Below are 7,605 nucleotides of genomic sequence, written 5' to 3'. Positions count from 1 at the left end.
CCAGCACGGGCTCGACGGGCCGAATGGCCTCCTTCTGTGCTGGATTAATCTAACTGCAAGGTATACCGGGTTAGGGCACTGTCTTTTACATAAGAACAAGGAGCAGGAGTCGGCCATACAGCCCCTCGAGCCTGCTCCACCATTCAATAAGATCACCGCTGATCTGATCTTGGCCTCAGCTCCACTTCCCTGCCCGCTCCCCATAACCCTCGACGCCCTTATCGTTCAGAAAACCTGCATTTTCACCTGCATTCAAACCCAACTGGTAGGGCAGTGAGTATCTGCTCTCACACGGGTGGTTTGGTGGGAAGTGAGGTTGTGGCAGTAAAAGGCGTTTCGCCCCACCACCCCCTCATAACCGCAGAATGTGAGAATATTTCCACTTGTGGGGAAGGGTGTAACTAGAGGCCATCAATATAAGGTAGTCACCAAGAAATCCATCTTTACCCAGAGAGGGGTGAGAATGTGGAACTCGCTGCCACAGGGAGTGGTTGAAGCGAATAGTATCGATGCATTTAAGGGGAGGTTAGACAAGCATATGAGAGGAGGTGGGTGGGGTGGCTTGACCCATCCACCTCCACGGAGGTGTGTGGGGGACCTGACCCATCCACCTCCATGGCACGAACCTGGTATTGCAGTACTTCCAGGAACGGTGCAGTGGCTCTAGGCCTTTTGGCTAAGAGCATTGGCGCAGAGTGATCCTTGGCGTGTGCAAGGTGACCTCTGGCGTTTGTGATTTGACAAAGAATTGGAACGATTGGCTATGAATTTTTTTTAAAAAAGCATATGAGAGAGTCTCGGCCTTTTGGCTAAGATCAAGTGTAGTATCTGTTCTTATCAGTTTAATATCCCCTATGAGGACATGATATTGAATTGATTTTTGGACAGGGAGCTGGATCAGGGGCAGGCCCCGTCCACTCCATGCACCGACCTGGTATTGCAATATTTCCAGGAACGGTGCAACTTCGCCTCTCGGCCTTTTGGCCTAAGATCAAACACATTGGTGCAAAGTGATCTTTGGCGTTAGAGTTGATCTGGAACGAAATTGGATTTTTAAAAAAAGCATATGAGAGAGCCTGCTTAATCAGCTTAGACCAGGAGAAGGCTTTTGGCAGGACATTGCACACATACCTGATGGACATGCTCTCCAAAATGGGATTTGGGGAGGGTATCCGCAATTGGATCCAACTGCTCTACAGAGACATCAGTAGCGCAGTTCTAATCAACGGGTGGGAAACTGAAATCTTTCCAATCAGATCTGGAGTCAGGCAAAGCTGTCCTCTCTCCTCTGTCTTGTTTGTGTGCTGTGTCGAGCCCTTTGCCAGGTCCATCAGGAAGGATGCGGGCATTAAAGGGATCCCAGGCAGCGGAGGAGCTCAGGTCAAGACCTCCCTGTACATGGACGACGTTGCCGTCTTTTGCTCGGATCCGCAGTCGGTCCGCAGATTGCTCACAATCTGCGACCAGTTTGAACTGGCCTCGGGGGCGAAGGTCAATTGCAGCAAGAGCGAGGCCATGTTCTTTGGCAACTGGACCGACCGATCCTTTATTCCCTTCACCGTTAAGCCAGATTACCTGAAGTTGTTGGGAGCGGACAGGCATGCGCCAAAAACTGGGAAGAGCGTATCGCCATAGTGAAGCTTAAACTGGGATGGTGGAAGTTGTGCTCTCTCTCCATCGCAGGAAAGAACCTGGTCATCAGGAGTGAGGTGCCCTCGGGGTTGCTGCACGTGGCACAGGTCTGGCCCATCCCTCGCTCCTGTGCCGCGGCAGTCACCCGGGCCGTCTTCCACTTTGTCTGGAGGTCCAAAATGGAACGTGTCCGCAGAGACACAATGTACAAATCTCTGGACAGTGGAGGAAAGCATGTTCCGAACGTGGCCCTCATCCTGATGGCCACCTTTGTGTGCGGCTGCATCAAGCTGTGCACAGACCCCCGGTACGCAAACACCAAGTGTCACTACATGCTGAGGTTCTACCTGTCCCCGGCGTTGCGAAGGATGGGTCTGGCCACGCTGCCACGAAACGCCCCACCAGTTGGACCATGCCTGTCCACCTGTTCTTCGTGGAAACGTTTTTCACAAAAAACCCCTTTGACCACAAGGCCATAAAACAGTGGTCAGCACGTAAGGTCCTGGACGCCCTACGAAAGAAGGAGAGGGTGGACCCTGTCGGGTGGTTCCCTGAGCGGACTGTCGAACTCAGTTGGCAGAACGTCTCATCGCAAGAGCTTTCACACAAGCACCAAGACGTAGCTTGGTTGGCGGTGAGGAGGGCCCTACCCGTCAGAGCTTTCATGCACAGCCGACGTCTCAGCAACACGGCACGGTGCCCCCGAGTCGGCTGTGGGGCGGACGAGACTGTCACCCACCTCCTTCAAGATTGCGCCTTTGCAAGGCAGGTCTGGAAAGAGATGCAGTGGTTGCTGTCGAGGTTCATCCCGAGCAGCTCCGTAACACAGGACTCTGTGCTCTACGGGCTGTTCCCAGGGACACACACCGAGACAGACATCACCTGCTGCTGGAGGGCCATCAACCCGGTGAAAGACGCACTTTGGTCTTGTCGAAACTTGCTGGTCTTCCAGAGCAAGGAGATGTCCACGTCTGCGTGTTGCAGACTGGCGCAATCCAAGATCCAGGAATACGTGCTGAGGGACGCACTAACAATTGGTGCAGCCGCCGCAAAGGCACGGTGGGGAAGGGCCACTGTTCAAAGCCCTTCTGCCACGGTAAACCCGGGAGCAGGAATCAGTACAAAACCCCCCTCGGGCCCTACTTGTAACTTCTTTTTAGTGTACATGGAGCACCATGATCAGTAAACACCCATGTAGTGCCATGTACAATGCAAGGTCTGTTTCGTAATGCACGTTGAAAAGAAAAAATGGAAATATACCGCCACCCATTCCGTGTACTGTATAGTGACACATGTAATGTAATTTGTTGAATGTACTACAATGTATCCCGTATTGTACCGAATTGTACTTGAACTGAAAAGCAAGGGAATGTATCGAACGGAACTGCCGTCAGCACCCAAATGTAGTGTATGGGATTGCTGACCGCAGCTAAATGTACTGAATTGCTTTTGAGTGTACTGTACAAATTTTTAAATGAATAAAGTATATTTTGAAATTAAAAAAAATATGAGAGAGAAGGGAATAGAGGGTTATGCTGATAGAGTTAGATGAGGAAAGACGGGAGGAGGCTCGAGTGGAGCATAAACGCCGGCATGGACTGGTTGGGCCGAATGGCCTGTTTCTGTGCCATATATCTGATGTAATAATTTTAAAAATCTGATAGCTAAGGAGTCCCCCCCACCCCAATAAAACCGAAAGACCCCTTGCCCTACAGCAGTAATTACCCACGCTGCTCAAGTAAAAAGTTTGCCCTAACCAGCTAGTTTTATTACTCACCAGAATCAGAGAGCCTTTCCACTTTCTCGCACTGCTCGCCACTCCTTCCCTCTCTCTCCCCTTCTCTCTCGCTCCTTCCTTTCCCCTCTCCCCACCTCTCCCTCCCTCCCTCCTCCCCGCCCCCCCCCCCCTCTCCTCCCTCTCTTTGAGATTTGTCTTCAGTTGTTGCTTTACTTCAAAGGCTTCGTAAGGCGACTTGTTTGATTCCAATATTTCAAGCTGCACCTCCTTGAACATGTCCATAAATCACAGGTTGTTTTTATAGTAGACATGATGGGACAGGAATATTGACGGGGGGGGGGGGTGGGGGGGAGGGGGGGGGGATGGGGAGGCAGTGGACATTGTTCCAAGAGTGACAGAAATTGACTCATTCCATTTCTCTTGCATTCCATTTATTCCAGCGGATGCCATTCCAAAATTCCACCCATTTATACTGGTTCACAAGAAATGATTGTGCTTTTACGATACAGAAATATCTGGGATTGATAGCCATGTTCCAGGGATTGTATCCAGAGATTCTGCTCCTTCAAACCTACCTCCTTGGCCACGATTTTGGTCACCTGCTCGAATGTCTCCTTCTGTGGCTCTGTCTTGTATGTACATGCTGTTTGTAGCCACCAGATGGTGTCATTGTTGGAGGCCACTGAGCAACAGGCACATGGTGCTGCTCTGGTATAAAAGGCCAGCCATTTTGTGAATCAGGCACTTTAGGCCGTAATAAAGCAGGAACAAGGTTATACCTTGTTCAGTTAAACAGTACTCAGTTTGTACCTTTATTGCATACAGGCTCGGTGTCAAATTTTTTGTCTTGTAATGCTCCTGCGAAGCGCCTTAGGACATTAAAGGTGCTACATAAATAGAAGTTGTTGTTGTTGTTGTTGTTGCTGTCATTCATGCCCTTGTTACCTCTAGAGCGCAGGCAGCAGAAAGAGCGTGCGGCAAACCAGTCCCACCCACCCCTTCCCTCAACAACTATCTACCCCACCTGTGACAGGGACTGTGCTTCTCGTATTGGACTGTTCAGCCACCTAAGGACTCATGTTAAGAGTGGAAGCAAGTCTTCCTTGATTCCGAGGGACAGCCTATGATGATGACCTCTAGACTTGACTTTAAAAAAAATTCATTCCGGGATGTTGCTGGCAAGGCCGGCATTTATTGCCCATCCCTAATTGCCCTTTGAGAAGGTGGTGGTGAGCTGCCTTCTTGAACCGCTGCAGTCCGTGTGATGAAAGTGCTCCCACAGTGCTATTAGGGAGGCAGTTCTAGGATTCTGACCCAGCAACGATAAAGGAACGGCCGATATATTTCCAAGTCAGGATGCCGTGTAACTTGGAGGGGAACGTGGAGGTGGTGGTGTTCCCATGCGCCTGCTGCCCTTGTCCTTCTAGGCGGTAGAGGTCGCGGGTTTGGGAGGTGCTGCCGAAGAAGCCTTGGCGAGTTGCCGCAGTGCATCTTGTAGACGGTGCACACTGCAGCCACGGTGCGCCGGTGGTGGAGGGAGTGAATGTTGAAGGTGGTGGCTGGGTGACTATTCCAACACATTCCTGGCTAGCCTCCCACATTCTACACTACGTAAACTTGAGGTCATTCAAATTATGCGAACTCGCACCAAGTCCCGCTCACCCATCACCCCTGTGCTCGCTGACCTACATTGGCTCCTGGCTCAACAATGCCTCGATTTAAAAATTCTATTCCTTGTTTTCAAATCCCTCCATTTCCTCGCCCCTTGCTATCTTTATAATCTCCTTCAGCCCCACAAACCCCCCTCCCCGAGATGTCTGCGATCCTCCAATTCTGCCCTCTTGACCATCCCTGATAAAAATCACCCCACCATTGGTGGCCGCGCCTTCTGTTACCTAGGCCCGAAGCTCTGGAGTTCCCTCCCTAAACCTCTCCGCCTCTCTTTTCTTCTTTGTGTCAGTCATCATCATCATCATAGGCAGTCCCTCGGAATCGAGGAAGACTTGCTTCCACTCTTAGAATGAGTCCTTAGGTGGCTAAACAGTCCAATATGAGAGCCACAGTCCCTGTCACAGGTGGGACAGACAGTGGTTGAGGGAAAGGGTAGGTGGGACTGGTTTTCCGCACACCTTACGCTGTCTGCGCTTGATTTCTGCATGCACTCGGCGATGAGACTCAAGGCGCTCACCGCCCTCCTGGATGCACTTCCTCCACTTAGGGCGGTCTTTGGTCAGGGACTCCCAGGTGTCAGTGGGGATGTTGCACTTTATCAGGGAGGCTTTGAGGGTGTCCTTGTAACGTTTCCTCTGCCCACCTTTGGCTCATTTGCCGTGAAGGAGTTCCGAGTAGAGCGCTTGCTTTGGGAGTCTCGTGTCTGGCATGTGGACAATGTGGCCCGCCCAGCGGAGCTGATCAAGTGTGGTCAGTGCTTCGATGCTGGGGATGTTGGCCACGTCGAGGACGCTAACGTTGGTGCGTCTGACCTCCCAAGGGATTTGTAGGATCTTATGTCAGACAGGCTCAGTGGGCAGCACTCTCGCCTCCGAGTTAGAATGTTGTGGGTTCAAGTCCAACTCCAGGGACTTAAGAACATAAAAAATCTAGGCTGACACTCTAGTGCAGTGCTGAGGGAGTGCTGCACTGTCGGAGGTTCTATCTTTTGGATGAGGCATTAAACTGAGGCCCCGCTCTCAGGTGGACGTAAAAGATCCCATGGCTCTATTTCAAAGAAGAGCAGGGGGAGTTATCCCCGGTGTCCTGGGGCCAATATTACTCCCTCAACCAACATAACAAAAACAGTTTATCTGGTCATTATCACATTGCTGTTTGTCAGAGCTTGCTGTGTGCAAATTGGCTTCTGTGTTTCCCACAGTACTTGATTGGCTGCAAAGCGCTTTGAGACGTCTGGTGGTCATGAAAGGCGCTCTATAAATGCAAATCTTTCTTTTCTTTAAGACGCTCCTTAAAACCTACCTCTTTGACCAAAATTTTGGTCATCTGCGCTAATATCTGCTTATGAGGCTCAGTGTCAAATTTTTGTCTTATAATACTGCTGTGAAGTGCCTTGGGAGATTTTACTTCGTCCAAAAACCCTAGAGTAGTAATAGTAGAGGATTTTAACTATCCAAATATTAATTGGGACAAACTTAGTGTGAAGGGTACAGAGAGTGCGGAATTCTTGAAATGCATTCAAGAGAACTTTTTTAGTCAGTATGTAGCCAGCCCAACACGAGAGGGGGCAGTCTTAGATTTAGTTTTGGGGAATGAAACTGGGCAGGTGGAAGGGGTATTAGTGGGGGAGCACTTGGGTGCCAGTGACCATAATTCAGTCAGATTCAAGTTGGTTATGGATAAGGATAAGAATAGGCCTGGAATAAAAGTTCCAAATTGGGGAAAAGCTAATTTTGCTCATTTAAGGAGTGATTTGGCCATGGTGGACTGGAAACAGCTACTTTTGGGTAAATCAGTGTCGGAACAGTGGGAGGCATTCAAGGAGGAGATCCGGTAGGTTCAGGCCCTTAAAGAAAAAGGCTGAGAAAAATAATTCTGGAGCCCCTTGGATGTCTAGGGACTTACAGGGTATGATTAAGAAAAAAAGGGACACTTATGTCATATACCAACGGTTAAATACTATAGAATCTTTAGAGGAATGTAGAAAGTTAAGAGGCAAAAGTAAAAAGGATATTAGGAATGCTAAGAGAGAGCACGAGAAATTCTTGGCCAGTAAAATGAAGGAAAACCCTAAGATGTTCTATAAATATATTAAGAGTAAGAGGGTAACTAAAGAAAGGGTAGGGCCTATTAGAGACCATGAGGGTAATCTTTGTGTGGAGGCAGATGTTGGGAGGGTTCTTAACGAATACTTTGCATCTGTTTTCGCAAAGGAAAGGGGCAATGCAGATACTGCTATCGAGGAGGAGTGTGATATTCTGGATTAAATAAATATAGTGAGAGAGGAAGTATTAAGGGTTTTAGCAGCTTTGAAAGTAAATGAGTCCCCAGGGCCCGGGTGAAATGCATCCTAGACTGTTGAGCGAAGTAAAAGAGGAAATAGCAGAGGCCTTGACCATCATTTTCCAGTCCTCTTTGGATCTGGGCATGGTGTCAGAGGATTGAAGAACAGCTAATGTAGTACCCTTGTTTAAGAAGGGAGAAAGGGATAGGCCGAGTAATTACAGGCCTGTCAGCCTAACCTCAGAGGTGGGAAAATTATTGGAAAAAATCCTCAAAGACAG

At 49.3% G+C, this 7,605-nt stretch overlaps 1 pseudogene; it reads left to right on the top strand.

The window, feature by feature from the left end:
- Window positions 1-789: 789 nt before the first annotated feature.
- On the top strand, window positions 790-968 carry LOC139239259 (U2 spliceosomal RNA; annotated as a pseudogene).
- Window positions 969-7,605: the final 6,637 nt, after the last annotated feature.

Source organism: Pristiophorus japonicus, chromosome 26 (genome assembly GCF_044704955.1).
Source record: "Pristiophorus japonicus isolate sPriJap1 chromosome 26, sPriJap1.hap1, whole genome shotgun sequence".
NCBI classification, from domain to species: Eukaryota; Metazoa; Chordata; class Chondrichthyes; family Pristiophoridae; genus Pristiophorus; species Pristiophorus japonicus.
The sequence above is the reverse complement of the archived record's forward strand: the minus strand, read 5'-3'. Positions and strand labels throughout refer to the sequence as shown.